General features: G+C 42.0%; 1 long non-coding RNA gene across 1 annotated transcript in view; it reads left to right on the top strand.

Annotated features, from left to right (window-relative positions):
- Window positions 1–12624, top strand: part of LOC130112233 (uncharacterized) — a 91932-nt gene extending 79308 nt beyond the window's left edge. Inside the window, exon 3 of the long non-coding RNA XR_008810217.1 lies at window positions 12604–12624. This is a non-coding gene — a long non-coding RNA (uncharacterized LOC130112233). The remainder of the gene's footprint in view (window positions 1–12603) is intronic.
- Window positions 12625–20226: the final 7602 nt, after the last annotated feature.

The raw sequence follows: 20226 nt of genomic DNA, 5'->3' as shown, positions 1-20226 counted from the left end.
TTGCACAACTGAGCAAGAAGATAAGTACATTAGAGTCTCTAGTTTGAGAAACAGACGCCTCACAGGTCCCCAACTGGCATCTTCATTAAATAGTACCTGTTAGAGCCTGTTTGTGCTGTCCTCTGAAAGGAGTAGTACACACCGGTGTAGGAAATCTTCAATTTCTTAGCAATTTCTCGCATGGAATAGCCTTCATTTCTAAGAACAAGAATAGACTGTCGAGTTTCAGATGAAAGTTCTCTTTTTCTGGCCATTTTGAGCGTTTAATTGACCCCACAAATGTGATGCTCCAGAAACTCAATCTGCTCAAAGAAGTGCCCATCCAACCAATCCAACTTGTGGGAGCTGCTTCTGGAAGCGTGGGGTGCAATTTCTCCAGATTACCTCAACAAATTAACAGCTAGAATGCCAAAGGTCTGCAATGCTGTAATTGCTGCAAATGGAGGATTCTTTGACGAAAGCAAAGTTTGATGTAAAAAAAATCTTATTTCAAATACAAATCATTATTTCTAACCTTGTCAATGTCTTGACTCTATTTTCTATTCATTTCACAACATATGGTGGTGAATAAGTGTGACTTTTCATGGAAAACACGAAATTGTTTGGGTGATCCCAAACTTTTGAACGGTAGTGTATATACAGTGCTGCTTGAAAGTATGTGAACCCCTTGAGCAGTTTACATGTTTCTGTTGTTTTACCATGACTTTCTTATTTTATCATCACCCGTTTTTATGTATGAAATGTCAGATATATGTTTATCAATTGCATGTACTCATTTAGTGGGACTTGTTTAAGTAGCCCAAAAACTACATGAAACATAGAATTAGTGTATGTGCAAAAGTAAGTGAACCCCCAGCTGCATTGGTTAAGTCAAGCAGGTAACAGACTGTGGTGAAACACATTTGGGTGCTTAATTAATCATTTAAGCAGACCAATGAAATGAGACATCCTTGGGAAAGGGTTTGGCCTGCACTAATTAAAAGAGAGAGGAAACCAACCAAACCACTGTGGTCCCATACAAATCAACAATGCCGAGAGCAAAGGAGATATCCGAGGACATGAAGAAGAGGGTAGTGACAGCCCATCAGTCTGGGGAGGGCTATAAGACCATCTCCAAAAGATTCCAGCTCCATCCATCCACTGTAAGACAAATAATTTACAAATGAAGGGCCTTCAACATGACAGCAACTCTGCCTAGAAGTGGACACCCATCAAAACTATCACCCAGAAGCACCAGAAAAATAATAAATCAGGTAAAGGCCAACCCACACATCACCTCTAGAGAGTTGCAGACCTCTCTGGTAGCATCTGGGACAAATGTGCATGCGTCTACAATCAGACAAAAATTGAATCACCATGACATTCATGGGAGGGTTGCTAGAAGGAAGCCTCTGCTCTCAAAAAAGAACAAAGCTGCCCGTTTCAACTTTGCCAGAGAGCACTTGGACAAACCAGAGGCCATCTGGAAGTCCATTCTCTGGACAGACGAGTCCAAAATAGAATTATTTGGTCATAATCAAAACCAACAAGTTTGGAGAAAAGCCAACACTGCATATGAAGAAAAGAACCTCCTCCCAACAGTGAAGCATGGCGGTGGAAATGTGAAGGTCTGGGGCTGCTTTTCTGCTTCTGGACCTCGACGACTCCATATTATCCAAGGAACTATGAATCTCCTGCCATCAGTCAGGGAGTTGAAGCTGGGACGAAAATGGATTATGCAACAATACAATGACCCAAAGCATTCCAGCAAAACTACAAAGGAATGGCTTCAGAGAAAGAGGATTCGTACTCTGGATAGGCCCAGTCAAAGTCCGGACCTTAATCCAATTGGAATGTTGTGGCGAGACCTGAAGAAGTTGGTACATACCAGATGTCCCTCCAACCTCTCTCAACTGGCTGAGTTCTGCAAGGAGGAGTGGGCAAAAATCCCCATAAGCAGATGCGAGAGACTGGTTCGTGGTTACAGAAGACGTTTGGTTGAAGTAATGGCCTCAAAAGAAGGAGCCACAAGCTACTAATACAAGGGCTCACATACTTTTGCACATGTTACATTTTCAGTTTTTGTAATGGTCTGTGCCCTCTGGCTATGTTAATTTATAACATTAATAAAGCAAGGACGACTTCTCTCGTGCTGGGTGTTTATTCACCGACCGGATTCAGACTGACGTTGTTACGTACATCACGTGACTTTGTTGTGGTGCTACGGAAAGCCATAAGGGACATTAGCAAATCAAATATTACTAGCAAATATTACAGTTTTTGTGAAATAAACCACCTTTGTTGAATTAAATAATGAAAATATATCTCTTTTTGTGTGTGTGTCCATTATTTGGAAGGTGTGCTTTACAAATTGGGGATTTGGATGTATGTGTAATAAGCTTCTTTTAATGTTTTTTACAAAAACAGTGACCATGTCTGGAGGGTTCACAAACTTTTAAGCAGCACTGTATATATAATGTGTGTGTGTAAGATGACTCCCTGAAATGTTTTTGTCATCCAGTCTATGTAATAATACTATGTTGGAGCTTATTGATCAGCTGGAGTTAAATAAGAATAGCCAAGTTGATAGGGGCAGCACGATGGCCCAGTGGGTTAGCATTGTTACCTCACAGCAAGAAGGTGCTGGGTTTGAACCCCAGGCTGTCCCAGGTCCTTTCTGTATGGAGTTTGCATGTTCTCCCTGTGCCTGCGTGGGTTTCTTCCGGGCGCTCCGGTTTCCTCCCACTATAAAATACATGCATTTTAGGGTTAATACCCCTGCCTGCACCTTTGGCCAAAGCGATGACGAAAGAACTGGAGTTGGTCCCCAGGCACCACACTATGGCTACCCACTGCTCCTAGTGAACATGGCTCCCTGTGTGTGGATGGCTGAAATACAGAGAATTAATTTCATTGGATGTATGTACAGTTGCAATAAAATTATCTTGTATTGATATGAATGCTTGGTATGAAAAATGTTGTGATTGTTTATACATAGAATTGGATAAATGTGTTGAAAACAAATACAATACTCCAAAGTACTCCAAAAGGGTAAAAAAAAAATTATAAAAACCTTATTGGAATCAAGACTTGCAAATCTTGTGGGGTCACTTCAGAGCAGCAGAAAAGAACTTCTTGAGCTGTGAAAACGAAGAACAGAGCACAGGGAGCTGAGGTATGAATTTAGGAAAAGTCAAGCCAATTTTGATAAAATGTTACATGTAGTAAAGTTTAAGTTTAAGCGGTTACACTCACTATATTTAATGAGACACTACAACTCATAATCCCGAGAAATTCTGGAATGAAATTAATAAATTGGGTCCCAGGATGATAAAAGAAATCCCTATGGAGGTAAATTTAGAAAATGAGTGATGTAGCTCTTATATAGTTATAGTATTGCAGAGATGGGAAAAGGATTTTACAGATTTGTTTTCAGGATGTAATCATTCTTTATTTGATGAGGTTTTTCTGAAAGAAATGAGCAGCCTAAAGGGGGAAATGTAGAGTGAAATGAGTGCAGATATCTATAATTGCAATTTGTATTTGAATGTTAATTTCACTATTGAGGAAGTAAAGAAAGTGATTGAAAAACTAAATGAAGGGAAGCTACTGAAATTGACGACAATTCCGATGAGGTGTTGAAATCACCTAGGTTACTTAGAATTTTGTTTTGAGTTGTTTCAGTCCTGTTTTGACAGTGGTTTTGTTCCTTCTCAGTGGTATAAAGCCTATTCCTAAGTCCTCAAAAAAAATGATCCTAAACTAGCGCTTAGTTATGGAGGCATAAGCCTTATTAACGCTTGATGTAAACATACTCCTCTCTTCTAAACAATAGACTTTCAGATCATCTTGAAAGGTCGGGTTTGCCTGTTGATGAACAAAGTGGCTTCCACAAAGCACACTCTTGTACTGACCATATTTATTCAGTCACTTCTGTTATTCGAGCAATACTTCAAGATAATAAATGTATGCTTCATCAATTTTAAAAAGTCTTTCAACTTGGTAAATAGGGAGCTCCATGAATACAGATTAGGAATATCAGGTGTAAATTTCTGCCATTAACGCTCTTTACCGAGCACCTGTTGCTTGTGTTCAGGTTAATACTTTAGAACAGGATGGTTTCCCATACAGTTAGTAGGTGTGTAACAAAGAGATGTTTTATCACCAACACTGTTCTCCATGTATGTTAATGATTTAGCTCTTCAAATGAAATTGTCCAAATTGGGGGTTGGAGTTGCTGATATGATTGTAGGCACATTATTGTATGCAGATGATATAATTTTACTAACTGAAAGTGAACAAGATCTGCAAAATATGTTGAATATATTTGCAGAATGGTGTAGGGAATGGATGCTTGTCATAAATCAAGTCAAAGAAAAATTGTTCATTTTAGGAAACCATCTGTAGAAAGGAGTTTTTTCAAATGTAAGTTTAAGACAACAGTATTGGTGTGTATACTAAGCAGTATATCTTGGCCTGACCTTAGATGAAGATATGACCTTCAAGGAAGGCATATGAGTTCTAATTAATTCAACTGGTAGAGCCCTGGGGTCAGTACTGAATAAAGTTAAAGCTTGTAAAGAACTAGGATGCCATACAGTTATACAAGTCTTGTGTATGTCCTGTTTCAGATTATGCTTCTCGTATCTGGAGTTTTTATGAAAATTAAAATTGTCATAAAATTCAATATAGAGCCATAAGATCATTTCTGGGAGTTCATAAGCTCATGCCAGTTCTAGCTATTAGTGGAGATATGGGATGGCAACCTCCAAATATCAGACACAAATGCAATATGATTCGACTATGGAATAGACTTGGAAGTATGCCTGAACATAGACTCACTAGAATTATATTTGATTGGAAAACCTCTAATGGTCATCCTTGGGCCAACAAAGTGAGATCTTTATTTTTTATGAACAATTTATCATTCGTTTTTCAAAATTGATTACGTTATATGATATTCAGGACATGCAGAATAAATTGTTCCCCATGTCCAAAGAAAGTTGGACTCTTGACCAAAGTTAAGAACATATTGTCATATCAAGAATAATTATAGCTCAGAGCCATATGTTACGCAAAAGTTGTCCAAAAGTGAAAGCTCCTTCTGTTCAGTTACTTTCAGGTACGTTGCCACTAACCATAGAAACAGGTAGATTTATTGGCACTCCTGAGGAGGAGGGGTTTTGTTTGTTATACGATTTGAGAGGAATTTAAAATGAAATTCATTAGTTTTACTGTCCTTTATATGATGACATAAGACATTTATTTTGGTAAAATGTTGTCTATTTGTATTAACTTCTTTTGGTTAGATGATCACCAAAGACTTGATTTATGTTTTAGGGAAGGTTCACACTTTTTGGCAAATTGAATTCATAAAGCATGGACACAAAGACACATTTGTATGAAATTGAGTTTTCAAAACTGTGTTGTTTTTTTTGTTTTTTTTTGTTTCGTTGTTTTTTTTTTGGTGATTATTATGGTGTAAATAATTTCATTGCAATGAATATATGTAGTGTCTTGTAAGGCCATTTGGGCTGAGCACCTCTGGTGCATGACACTAAAAAAAAAGATAAAAATCAAAAAAATAAAAATAAATATTTCTTTCTTTGTCATTAGCGTTGCATGAAATGGAATTATGGAGCTCAGGTACATGTTCCACCGTACGTGGCTGTACTAATAACCAGGCTAAGCTAAATGTATGCAGGGACTGATGTAAGTTATGAATTGTGCATGAACCTTGAAAATGTACAGGAGTTTTAATAAAAGTGATCAGGTTTATGATGCTTAAAATGGATGTTTCACATTTTTCTGCTTTACATTATTCCTTGTGCCTGCATTTCACTTCCTCTGAGCATCAAGTCAATCGTATTTGTATACCCCAATATCACTAATTACACATTTGCCTCAGGGGTTATACAGCACTACAACATCCTGTCCTTAAACCCTTGCATTGGTTAAGGAACAACTCCCTAAAAAAAACTCCCTTTAAAATGTGAGAAAAAATAGGAAGGCACCTCAGGGAGAGAAACAGAGGAGGGATCTCTCTCCCAAGTTGGACAGATGTGTAATGGATGTTGTGTGTACAGAATAAAACACAATTTAGAGAATACAATATTAAATGAGGATAACAGCAGGGTCCAGCAGTGGTGGCTGGTACTAACAATGTTTTTGGGGGGGGGGGCGCAATTTACCATGGCACAGCACACCTGACAGCTGCTTTAATGTCCACACAGTCGCAGAGTTATTAAGAAGGACAATGTAGCCTATAGATTTTATCAGGGGTACAAACCCTGATAAAATCTATAGGCTACATGGCCTCACGGTCTCACCATCCCACTTCTGACACCAATGTAGCAAATTCGGGGGGCAGCCGGGAATCCACCACAGCCGAGACGTGAAGCTGGGTCACCCGCACCACGGGCGACTGCGCTAACCCTTTAGTCAACTGGTTAGCGTAATCACCCGTGGTGCGGGCCACTCGGGGTCGCTTCCCGGCAGCCCCCTGAATTCGCTACAAACAATGACTTTGTGAGCTACTTAGCACCGTAGCAATGCACCAGTCAGGGCTTGGGGTCAGATGGTCTCGAGATACCCCGATACTAGGGCAATACTTGTTTTAATGTGTTTTGTTTTGATGTCTTGAGAATCTGTATTGCTGTAATGCCAGTTTATAACTCTGGAATGCTGAATCTGCTGTCTGCACAACAAATGCATGCTTGGGTGCTGATAAAAAAAACAAAAAAACAACCCTGAACCTTGAAAGGGAGAGGAGAGGGTTGAAACTCAGATCCAAGCCATTAATTTTGCTTCGCTCTCTTGTTTCCACCCTCTGCGTCTCTGGTGCCCTAACTGCCTCACCCACATTTTTTGCTTTAATTTTCTGCCCTCTTCCCACCTTTTTTTGTTGTTGTTAGATTTCATCTTCAGTCTCCCTCCCACATTTTCCCTGTTTCTGTCCTATTTAGTTTTGTTTAGTTTTTTTTTTTAGTCACACACGAGCCATTTTTAAAATTACAATGCAAAATCACTCCGGTAAGTGCATCAATCTTCTGCGTGTACTTTGGACACTTAACAGAAACAGTCTGCAAAAACAATTTGTTACGGTGAAGCTAGTTTTGATTTTCTTAAGAGCCGTCTCTTGTTGTGCTCCCTTCATCACTTGCCTGGTCTTGAGCAGTCTTCAGATCTTGCTGTGATGTTGTTCTCAAGTTATAATGCCCAAATAACACCCATGCTGGGAAAATTGGTCTGACTTCAGCGGATGAATAAATGACCGAAAAAGCCTTTGTAATACACACAAACACACACACACACACACACACACACACACACACACACACACACACACACACACACACACGGTCTGTCTCTCTGTGTTTGTGAGTGTGTCATTGTCAGTTAATGGAAGCATATTTGCTTGTGTGGGTGTGTATTTATGATTGTTCTTGTGTGTGTGTGTGTGTGTGTGTGTGTGTGTGTGTGTGTGTGTGTGTGTGTGTGTGTGTTTTCATGAGGATAGCCATGAATTATGCATGTGGTGCGATCCTTTTCATTCAATTTCAGCTCTTATTCTTCCCCAAACAACATAACAGAGGCTGGTCTCTGGGCATTTGGCTGTAAATAAACTCAAACCAATTGACTTTAACTTTGGACAACACCCGTCTGCAAAGCACTCACCGGGGACAGGACTTAACAAATTGCCTCTGAGCACTGTTCTTAGGCCAGGTCTTGCAAACCCCTCGATGGTCTGGGATGGAGGCAGTGTGATGATAAACATAACTGCAATCAGCTTTCTTTGGGGCAATCGCCCTTTTGTTTTGAAAAGAACAGGGCATGCCAGGGCAAAAGCTAGCAGAATATGGCATGCTTTGAATATTTACATACATAAATTATCACAAAAGTTTTCTACCCGGAGCAAAAGAAAATCAGCCTATCACAATAAAGGTCTGTGGTTAATTTGTGTGTTTTGGGTGTTTGTGTGGCGTTGTGCGTACCTGTTGAGTGTTTCAGCATGCATACAGGTGTGGTCTCTAGTAAAGACATCTTTATACGCAGGGGTTATGGGAGTGATGCACTATGTTGCTACACATGCCATACATGGCCATCTCCCTTTTCTGTGATCCGTGACCTTGTCCTCTCTCATCAGTCGTTGCATGTTGCGGCACCGTCGCTCAGAGGTCTGTTTCTCCCCCCCCCCCATATCTCTGTCTCTCTTCTCTGTCCGATGCGCTCTGTTGCTCATTGAGAGCCGTGAGCTCCCTCTTTTAATACCTTGGGCACTCTGCTTTGCTCTTGTCACATTGGAGGTGTGTGTGTGTGTGTGTGTGTGCATGCATGTGCATGTCCCTGGCCATCTGAGAGGAGTCAGTCGTACGATTAAGCAGAAGACGGTCTTGGCTGTACTTGAGGCCAAGGGAAGCACACCGTCTCCCGCTAAGATGTCACATAATGTGTCTCTTGTTCTACGATAGTAGAGAGTATATTTAGTCAGTGAATATGGATCCAGAGTGCAGACCTCACATAGATATATACCATACCTACTATAGTGACTTAACAAAAAAACAAACCTAAAAGCCACTGAGGGGCGGCTATATAACGGCACTTGCCTAATTGATGGGTCCACTTTTTGTAACATGTCGGTTGCATAATTCACATTCCCAAACGTCCGTAAAGCCATACTCAAATGTATTTATTTGAACACCATCAGGTCCATCTACAGCACAGACAACGATCCACATGCACTTATACTATACATATACATGCACTTATGCACTATATCAATAAATAACTTGTATGCAAACAAACAAATGGCTCAGTGGTACGCTACACCTGACAGTCCAAAAACTGTGTGCGTCTTCCAGTAAACAACACACCTGCTCTGAGTTCTGCTTCACCTACTTGTACTTTCCCTACTGCGCAACAAGGATAATTACCAAAAGTTAACATATGCAACCTCTCACACACACACACACACACACACACACACACACACACACACACACACACACACTAATCAAGACAATTAAAAAATGGCTTCAATACTGATTACTTTTTTTTTACCCCCTTTTTCTCCGCATTGTGCTTGGCCAATTGCCCCAGTCTTCCGAGCCGCCCCGGTCGCTGCTTCACCCTCTCTGCCGGGAGGGCTGCAGACTACTACATGCCTCCTCCGATACGCATGGGGTCACCAACTGCTTCTTTTCCCCTGACAGTGAGGAGTTTCACTAAGGCGACATAGCATGTAGGAGGATCACGCTATCCCCACCCCCCACCCCACCCACCCAAACAGGCGCCCCGACCGACCGACCAGAGGAGACACTAGTGCAGCAACCAGGTCACATACCAACATCTGGCTTCCCACCTGCAGACACAGCCAATTGTGTCTATAGGGACGCCCGACCAAGCCGGAGGTTACACGGGGATTTGGTCTGGCAATCCCTGTGTTGGTAGGCAACAGAATAGACCGCCATGCCACCCGGACACCCCTTACATTTACACTTTAAGCGTTGATATATTTTTGAAAAAATGGTTAATATATATTTTTTGTATATTACCATGTTTTTCTTAAATACTTCTAATTTTTATTAGTGTGCAAATAAACTGGTCAGTTGGCTGATCTTATTTAGATATAATTCGTCTCGTTTCCGTATAACTGCCCAATCTTCTTGCCGGTGTAGTACACATACATCCAGGCATTTCTCATGTACACAAAAATGACACACAACTGCTGGAGGAATCACACCAGCAGCAGTCCAGCCACAGGACAGTCCATCAAAGCACACAGCCACCTTACCATGCTTCATAAACCCTCTTCTATATTTCTGAGTGTATGGGACATTGCTGCATACTCATTAACGCATGCATCCACAGTATATTCAGAATGTAAGCGTTTAATATTTGCACACTTGTTTGTCAGCGTATAGTACACATACTAGGACTGCCCTGATGAGTATCGCTGCCATAACTATGCTACATTCCACAGTGAACAAAGAGGTTCTCATGAATCATTTATCAGAGCTCACTGTCAGAAGCACATCGAAGCAGAGAGAGCAGAGTTGTTAGTGTCCCAAAGTCGTTGGATGCAGAGGACTTCGCCAATGGCACTAAGGTTTCATCAATGACAATGGCCTTTTTTTCTTGTATTAAACAACACCACATAACACAACACCAGATATGTTTCACACTTGCAGTGCAGTCGGGGGGGCCACACTGCAGGAATGTTGCTCGGGCTCTGCTGGAACCCATCCCTCTCTCTCCTTTTGGCTCAGTTTGACCAACGCTGTTCTCGCAGTGTGTGTGTGTGTGTGTGTGTGTGTGTGTGTGCCTGTGTGTGTCTGTGTGTGTCTGTGTCTGTGTGATGGTAAGCACATTGCAGAGCTCCTAATGATACTATTTTATCTCCAGGCTACATGCCTGATGGGGTAAGTTCCTTGAAGACTGTAATTCCATGTTAGGCTCTCTCATGATTTACAGTACCATCATACGAATCGTCAAGAAAAATACAAAGTTTATCATAGAACTCTGAAATAATCATTGATAATTAGGTTGAGGTTGTATTTAAAGCGCCCTGTGATGGCCTGGCGGCCTGTCCAGGGTGTCTCCTCGCCTGCCACCCAATGACTGCTGGGATAGGCTCCAGCATTCCCGTGACCCTGAGAGCAGGATAAGCGGTTTGGATAATGGATGTATGTATGAATTTAAAGTATAAAACATCTGGGCGTCTGGGAAGCGTAGTGGTCTAGTCTGTTGCCTACCAACACGGAGATCGTTGGTTCGAATCCCCGTGTTACCTCCAGCTTGGTTGGGCGTCCTACAGTACAACTGTCCGTATCTACGGGTGAGGAGCCAGATGTGGATATTGTGTCCTGGTCGCTGCACTAGTGCCTCCTCTGGTCGGTCGGGGTGCCTGTTTGGGGGGGAGGGGGAAATGGGAGGGGAATAGCGTGAGCCTCCCACGCACTACATACCCCTGGTGAAACTCCTCACTGTCAGGTGAAAAGAAGCGGCTGCCGACTCCACATGTGTCGGAGGAGGCATGTGGTAGTCTGCAGCCCTCCCCGGGTTGGCAGAGGGTGGAAAGCAACCGGGACGGCTCGGAAGAGTGGGGTAATTGGCCAAGTACAATGCGGGTTGGGGGTATAAAACACCTAATGAAGCTTGCTAATAGGGGGGTTGAGTTTAGTTGGATAATGATAACGAACAATAATCTATCTGATCTAATCTAATTTAATCTGAGCTTCAGTGATCAGATGTCTGAATAGTGGCAACGGCGGGACCAGATGAAACGAGATACAAGAACGAATAGATATTTATAATGCCCGAGTTTGTCCTAAAACAGAAACTCATCAACGTGACTTTGGCTTTGGCAAACAGTTTCATGTTTTATTTATGTTATTTGATCATAATCTAATTTAACAACTACAGCAACAACAAACATGCATGGTCTTAGACATTTCCTACAGGGATTTGCATACATTTTCTTGCTTATGTCATGGAACGTGGCATTTGCAATTATATGGGTAATATTTTTTTTTCCTCATTTGGAGGAAACGGTAATGTTTCCAACTGAGGTGTAATCTGCGCTTCTATCCAGCCTCGATGCTAACTCATTTTGAATTTTTCTGCCACTTATTTAACAGCAGAGGGAGGAAAGGGAAATTAATGACAGATCATTTTTGTGCGCAGTAAGGGATACTGTAACTGAGTTCCTTCACAGGTGGAGGGAGATGTTTGACTGGAATATCCTGGTGATGGAAAGTAATTCCGGAAGTGTTGACTGAAGTTCAGCTCTCCCCGGGTTCTATTAAACGACTCTCTGCATCTGCCACTCAATAACATAAATATAATACCTCCCATAATTGACCCTTACTACAGTAAACTCAGACCATTTGTTAAGGCAGACTTCCATTTCTACTGCAGCATCTCCCTTTGACTGAGGATATACTATATTTACCTCATCTCTATTTCCGTCACCCTGATTACCTTCAATCAAACACAAATTATTCCTCTAATATTTCCATGATAATTACCTGAGGGACGTCCGGGTAGTGTAGCAGTCAATTCCGTTACCTACCAACATGGGGATCGCCGGTTCGAATCCCATGATACCTCCAGCTTGGTCGGGCGTCCCTACAGACACAATTGGCCGTGTCCTCGGGTGGGAAGCCGGATGTGGGTATGTGTCCTGGTCGCTGCACTAGCGCCTGTTCGGGGAGGAGGAACTGGGGGGAATAGTGTTATCCTCCCACACGCTACATCCCCCTGGTTAAAATGCCTCACTGTCAGGTGAAGAGAAGCGGCTGGCGACTCCACATGTATCGGAGGAGGCATGTGGTAGTCTGCAGCCTTCCCCGGATCAGCAGAGGGGGTGGAGCAATGACCGGGATGGCTCGGAAGAGTGGGATAATTGGCCAGATACAGTTGGGGAGAAAAAGGGGGGGAAATACCTGAACTGTTACACCAGGCTAATATTTTACTCACGGTGCCAACATTATGATAATTAAAAAAGTGGACTTTATAATTTGATTGATTTGATAATATAATAATTATGTGTGTGTGTGTGTGTGTGTGTGTGTGTGTGTGTGTGTGTGTGTTGGCCCTGTGATGGCCTGTCGGCCTGTCCAGGGTGTCTCCCTTCCTGCCGCCCAGTGACTGCTGGGATAGGCTCCAGCATCCCCGCGACCCTGACAGCAGGATAAGCAGTTTGGATAATGGATGGATGGATGGATGGATACCAATCTGGGAGAATACAGAACCAAAATATGTCTACATTGCAATACCGATTCTATTGATCACACTTCTTTTTAAAAAAAGAAAAAAAATAGATGAATAAAAAATGACCTACTCCAGAAAGCCTCTTCGTTCGCTTAATTCTATTTGCAGGGAAAAATAAAAAAAATATTTCTGGTCCATTTGTCAGGATGAAGTTGAAAGACAAGAAGAAGCATCAGGGAGATCTATAAAGGGACTTAAAGTTTTCTCCGAGGTTTTCATAACCATAAAGCATGGAGCCGAATCCTCTTAGGTCTTCTTTGAGTGGCAGATTCCTCAAACATCAATCAAAATAATGAGTCTGTATTAAATCCTGCCACCACCACCCTTCCCCCCTCTGACATCCATTTTCAGAAACACATATTTCTCAGTCAGAGAAACGGTTGAGAGATGAGAAGGGGTGGTGGTGGTGATGAAGATAAAAATAAGTCTAACAAGACTGTCAAAACCTGGTATATAGCTGGACTCTGCATGGTCAATGTTCAATACTGTAGTCAATTTGTTACAGGGCTATTCAGTGGTAGTGTCTATAATGTGAATTTCTGGATATTAAATGTTCATCTACAATTTTCTGTAGCGGTCCCAGTAATATTTGTTGTTCAAGTGTAGTGAAGTAGCGTATCACATGACATGGCCATGCTATGTTCAATACAATAGTTCCATGATTACCAGTGACGTTGTTGGTCGGCCGACCCATCGTGTAACTTCAGTGACGTTGTTGGTCACCTGATCCCACGGCCCTATTGTGTAACTTGGTTCACTCAGTGATCTAACATGATCATTTTCTTGATTTCACCGGGTTTTCATTTCGTCCTCTGCACGGCTTCATATCCCATCAGAAGCGTTTCAGAATCGGAGCGTTTTGCCTGCCCGATTTAGTTGACTTGTTGATTTGGTCACTTTCCCTTTATTTTTGTGCTTCTACCATGAGTAAGTAGGCTACATCAGGGGTGCCCAACTCCAGGCCTCCAGGGCCACAGTGTCTGCGGGTATTTGTTGCAACCATGCACTACACCACCTGATTTAACTAAATAGCTCACTTCTTGGACCAAGGAGGGAAAGGAATTCGTTAAATCAGGTGGTGTAGTGCATGGTTGCAACAAAAGCTGCAGACACTGCGGCCCTCAAGGCCTGGAGTTGGGCACCCCTGGGCTACACAGTTAAAGGTAGAATGAGTAGGATTCGTCAGTCACTGTTTGTAAATACAACATTCAAAGTTGGCCCCTGCCCCCGGATTAACAACACCAGAAGGTCACGCCCCATGACCGCCGTTTGCAGAACACATTCCAGTGTACAGGCCAACTCAGCGTCACTCTTCATCCCCATCCTCTCCTTCAGTGCTCGCCAGCGGATGAAAGCCAACCCGATTCACTCTCGTTTTGGAACGAGCTTTGTCCGCTTGGTATCTCCCCGCTATATTTGCATCTTTTCGGCGCTGTGTCAGCCATTGTCGTTGCTTCCTCTTGGACGTGTGCTTACGAACTCGATCTGGCACCTGGTCACTTCGTTTTTATAGAGTCCCGCTGCCCAAAGGTTAACGCCCAGAAACGTCTCGTACACAGCAAAATAAGAAAAATAAGAAAACACAGACAGACGACAGGGTCTCTGCAGATACACACACCGCCACACACGTCTAGTGGGTCATAAGTCATGACTGAGAGGGATTATTTTAGTATGAGTCAATACATTGATTTTTAGGAAAATCTTACTCGTTCTCCATTTAAATGGTTTCTTTGACTGTTTTAATTGTGTTTATTATTTTTATTCCTACTTCGTTGTGCTGTAGCCTACAGATAGTTAATAGTCCAGTTATGAACAACATGGATCAAAGATTTGTGGCTGTGTTTTCGTTGTTAAAAATACATCCATCCTCATAATTATTTCATATCTATATTTCACATACAGGGCCTGCCTGTTTTAATGGGTAAGAGGGATAACTACTGAACAGCTCTTTACAAGTACTTTGTACACAAGTACATGATAACAAGTATAGGCCTACATATGAATCATGATGTAGCAGCATCCACTGATAAGCGGCAGTCTTTGTACCATTCTCTCTCCATTTTATTTGATTACCTCAAGCAGAAGACGGTGACCTCTGCTCTGCATTAAACCGGTATCCTTGTTAATCATCACTGAGCAATTTGCAGTGATCATAATAAATCTGAGAGAAAACAAATACAAAGAAAAATGATGGAAAGTTAAGCTGTAATGACTGCAGAATTTGTTTTTTTGCTACATTATCCTTTGTGCTTATGCATTTCTGTTACATAGCTTGTCATTTAGCAATATACTGGATACGTTGAAGAAATCCATGTGCCATACTCCAGAGTGAGCATTCACACAGAAGACCAACTTAAGATAATTGACTATTGTAATAATCCATAACCTGACCCAGTGCACTAACCTAACAGTGGTTACCATAGAGGATATAAGCCTATGCCGTCTTAAATCAAGGGGTCTGTCTCACAACCTGCATCATTTATTAAATGACCTAGACTGGGTGTACTGACACCTCCTGAGCAGAGAACGAAGTCACTCCCTCTGTGTGTGTTGTCATCTGGGCTTCTCTGTTCTTTCCTTTGGATGCTGGTCAAAAATGAACACTAGATATGATCCATCCATTATCCAAGCCGCTTATATCTTGAGTGGGGTCGCGGGATGCTGGAGCCTATCCCAGCAGTCATTGGGCAGCAGGCAGAGAGAGACCCTGGACAGGCCGCCAGTCCAATTGATTAAATTAGGACTGATTTTAACAGCGCTCAATCATATATCTAGTAAATTTCTCCTATGTCACTTGGTAAAGTTATTTTACTGAATAAGATCCTTTTCATCAAGATATGTTTCCCCTTTTTTCCCCCAATCGTACTTGGCCATTTACCCCACTCTTCCAAGCCATCCGGTCACTGCTCCACCCCCTCTGCCGATCCGGCGAGGGCTGCAGACTACCACGTCACCTCCGAAACATGTGGAGTCGCCAGCCGCTTCTTTTCACCTGACAGTGAGGATTTTTGTCAGGGGAACATAGCGTATGGGTGGATTACACTATTCCCCCAGATCCCCCTCCCCCTGAACAGATCCCCCGACCGACCAGAGAAGGCGCTAGTACAGCGACCAGGACACACACCCACATCCGGCGTCCCACCCCCAGATACAGCCAATTGTGTCTGTCGGGACGCCCGACCAAGCCGGAGGTAACATGGGGATTCGAACCTGGGATCCCCATGTTGACAGGCAACGGAATAGACCGCCAAACCACCGGGATGCCCCCATGAAGATGGTGTAATCGTCAGGTTTTTAGTGAATTTTCGATTCCTAGTTTAAATAAAATAACTCTGATTAGCATGTAGCTTAACTTGATCAGCACTTCCTGAGTAAAAGACAGTTAAGATTAGCCTACTACTAGGTCCATATCAGAGGCATCTTCTTGTGAGATCTGCTCACTTAAGTCTATTATGTGACGTTTGCATATTATCATTGCCCATGTTAACAGTCCTATGACAACTATTTACTACTACTACTACTATTTTCAGCTGCTTCCGTTAGGGGTCGCCACAGTGGATCATCCATTTCCATCTCTCCCTGTCTTCTGCATCTTCCTGTCACACCAGCCACCTGCATGTCTTCCCTCACCACATCCATAAACCTCCTCTTTGGACTTCCTCTTTTCTTCTCCCCTGGCAGCTCCATTTTCAGCATCCTTCTCCCAATATACCCAGCATCTCTCCTCCACACATGTCCAAGCCATCTCAATCTTGCCTCTTTTGCTTTGTCTCCAAACCGTCCAACTTGAGCAGTCCCTCTAATACAATCGTTCCTAATCCTGTCCTCCTTCATCACTCCCAGTGAAAATCTTAGCATCTTCAACTCTGCCACCTCCTGTCTTTTCGTCAGTGCCACTGTCTCCAAACCATGCAACATAGCTGGTCTCACAACCATCTTGTAAACCTTCCCTTTAACTCTTGCTGGTACCCTTCTGTCACAAATCACTCCTTACACTCTTCTCCACCCTGCCTGCACTCTCTTCTTTACCTCTCTCCTGCACTCCCCGTTACTTTGGACAGTTGACCCCAAGTATTTAAACTCATATGCCTTCGTCACCTCTACTCCTTGCATCCTCACCATTCCACTGTCCTCCCTCTCATTCACACATAGGTATTCTGTCTTGCTCCTACTGACTTTCTTTCCTCTTCTCTCCAGTGCATACTTCCACCTCTCCAGGCTCTCCTCAACCTGCACCCTACTCTCACTGCAGATCACAATGTCATCTGCGAACATCACCGTCCATGGACACTCCTGCCTGATCTTGTCCGTCAACCTGCCCATCACCATTGCAAACAAGAAAGGGCTCAGAGCCGATCCTTGACGTAATCCCACCTCCACCTTGAACACATGTCATTCCAACCACACCTCACCATTGTCACACTTTCCTCATACATATCCTGCACCACTCCTACATACTTCTCTGCCACTCCCGACTTCCTCATGCAATACCACACCTCCTCTCTTGGCACCCTAATAGTTAAGATTAAGATTAGCCATAAAGCTAAAACCTAATAGGGGAAAGGTTGGGATGAAAACACACCTTGCAACAAAACCCTACTTTGTGTTTGAGTTTTTAGAGTGTGAACTGTAAATTGGCTGGCAGTGCCCATGACGCCAATGTCCTGCATCAGTCAGATCTGTTCAAAAAGGCTGGATTTGATGTGTCAGTTGCCCAAAGTAAGTCTAAATAATGATAGTACACAATTTTAAAGCTTACACTTACTTATAGTAGATATATCCATCCATCCTTATCCAAGCCACTTATCTGAATTTGGGTCACAGGATGCTGGAGCCTGTCTCAGCAGTCATCAGGTGGCAGGCAGGGATACACCCTGGACAGGCCGCCAGTTAATCATGGAGCAAAAAAGTTAGCAAAATTATACAATTATTAACTATTAATAATTAAATTTTAAAATTCCTTAAAATATTTCAGATATTATATTCATATATATATATATATATGTGTTTGTTAAGAGAAGCACTGTATGGTAGGGAAGTAGGGAAAGTTCTAAACAAACAAGGAGCAAAATAAACCAGTGAGTCAAGTAAAAAATGTACTTGACTCACTGGATTTTATGTATATATATATATATATATATATATATATATATATATATATATATATATATATATATATATATATATATATGTATATATACACTACCGTTCAAAAGTTTGGGATCACCCAAACAATTTTGTGTTTTCCATGAAAAGTCACACTTATTCACCACCATATGTTGTGAAATGAATAGAAAATAGAGTCAAGACATTGACAAGGTTAGAAATAATGATTTGTATTTGAAATAAGATTTTTTTTACATCAAACTTTGCTTTCGTCAAAGAATCCTCCATTTGCAGCAATTACAGCATTGCAGACCTTTGGCATTCTAGCTGTTAATTTGTTGAGGTAATCTGGAGAAATTGCACCCCACGCTTCCAGAAGCAGCTCCCACAAGTTGGATTGGTTGGATGGGCACTTCTTTGAGCAGATTGAGTTTCTGGAGCATCACATTTGTGGGGTCAATTAAACGCTCAAAATGGCCAGAAAAAGAGAACTTTCATCTGAAACTCGACAGTCTATCCTTGTTCTTAGAAATGAAGGCTATTCCATGCGAGAAATTGCTAAGAAATTGAAGATTTCCTACACCGGTGTGTACTACTCCCTTCAGAGGACAGCACAAACAGGCTCTAACAGGTACTATTTAATGAAGATGCCAGTTGGGGACCTGTGAGGTGTCTGTTTCTCAAACTAGAGACTCTAATGTACTTATCTTCTTGCTCAGTTGTGCAACGCGGCCTCCCACTTCTTTTTCTACTCTGGTTAGAGCCTGTTTGTGCTGTCCTCTGAAGGGAGTAGTACACACCGGTGTAGGAAATCTTCAATTTCTTAGCAATTTCTCGCATGGAATAGCCTTCATTTCTAAGAACAAGAATAGACTGTCGAGTTTCAGATGAAAGTTCTCTTTTTCTGGCCATTTTGAGCGTTTAATTGACCCCACAAATGTGATGCTCCAGAAACTCAATCTGCTCAAAGAAGTGCCCATCCAACCAATCCAACTTGTGGGAGCTGCTTCTGGAAGCGTGGGGTGCAATTTCTCCAGATTACCTCAACAAATTAACAGCTAGAATGCCAAAGGTCTACAATGCTGTAATTGCTGCAAATGGAGGATTCTTTGACGAAAGCAAAGTTTGATGTAAAAAAAATCTTATTTCAAATACAAATCATTATTTCTAACCTTGTCAATGTCTTGACTCTATTTTCTATTCATTTCACAACATATGGTGGTGAATAAGTGTGACTTTTCATGGAAAACACAAAATTGTTTGGGTGATCCCAAACTTTTGAACGGTAGTGTATGTATTCAATGGTGTTGATAGCACTTCTATCAACACCATTGACGGTTATTAGCAGCTGATGAGTGTGTGATGCACGAAACAAGCTTGCACTGCTATGTATTAAAAGTTGTTTCCTGCATCTGTATTGATATATATATATATAAAATCCAGTTAGTCAACTAAATTCTTTATGAGGCAGTACAAGCCTGTTTCATGCCATAAGCAATCGTCAGCTGTCAATTTTTTTTCAACTGACTGACATCTGGTGATTGCTTATGGCATGAAACAGGCTTGTACTGTCTCATAAAGAATTTACTTGACTCACTGGATTATTTTGCTCCTTATTTGTTGAGCACCCTCCCTACCATATATGCAAACACCAATTCCAATGAAGTTGGGATGTTGTGTAAAGCGTAAATAAAAACAGAATACAATGATTTGCAAATCCTTTTCGACCTATATTCAATTAAATACACTACAAAAACAAGATATTTAATGTTCAAACTGATAAACTTTGTTTTTTTGCAAATATTCACTCATTTTGAATTTGATGCCTGCAATACGTTCCAAAAAAGCTGGAACAGGGGCATGTTTACCACTGTGTTACATCACCTTCCTTTTAACAACACTCAATAAGCTTTTGGGAACTGAGGACACTAATTGTTGAAGCTTTTTAGGTGGAATTTTTCCCCATTCTTGCTTGATGTACGACTTCAATTGCTCAACAGTCCGGGGTCTCCGTTGTCGTATTTTGCCCTCCATAATGCGCCACACATTTTCAATGGGAGACAGGTCTGGACTGCAGGCAGGCCAGTCTAGTACCCGCACTCTTTTACTATGAAGCCACACTGTTGTTGTAACACGTGCAGAATGTGGCTTGGCATTGTCTTGCTGAAATAAGCAGGGACGTCCCTGAAAAAGACATCACTTGGATGGCAGCATATGTTGCTCCAAGACCTGTATGTACCTTTCAGCATTAATGGTGCCATCACAGATGTGCAAGCTGCCCATGCCATGGGCACTAACACACCCCCATACCATCACAGATGCTGGCTTTTGAACTTTGCGCTGATAACAATCTTGATAGTCCTTTTC

The sequence above is a fragment of the Lampris incognitus genome, chromosome 5 (genome assembly GCF_029633865.1).
Source record: "Lampris incognitus isolate fLamInc1 chromosome 5, fLamInc1.hap2, whole genome shotgun sequence".
Lineage (NCBI taxonomy): Eukaryota > Metazoa > Chordata > Actinopteri > Lampriformes > Lampridae > Lampris > Lampris incognitus.
Note: the sequence above shows the minus strand (reverse complement) of the source record. Positions and strands in the feature narration are given on the sequence as shown.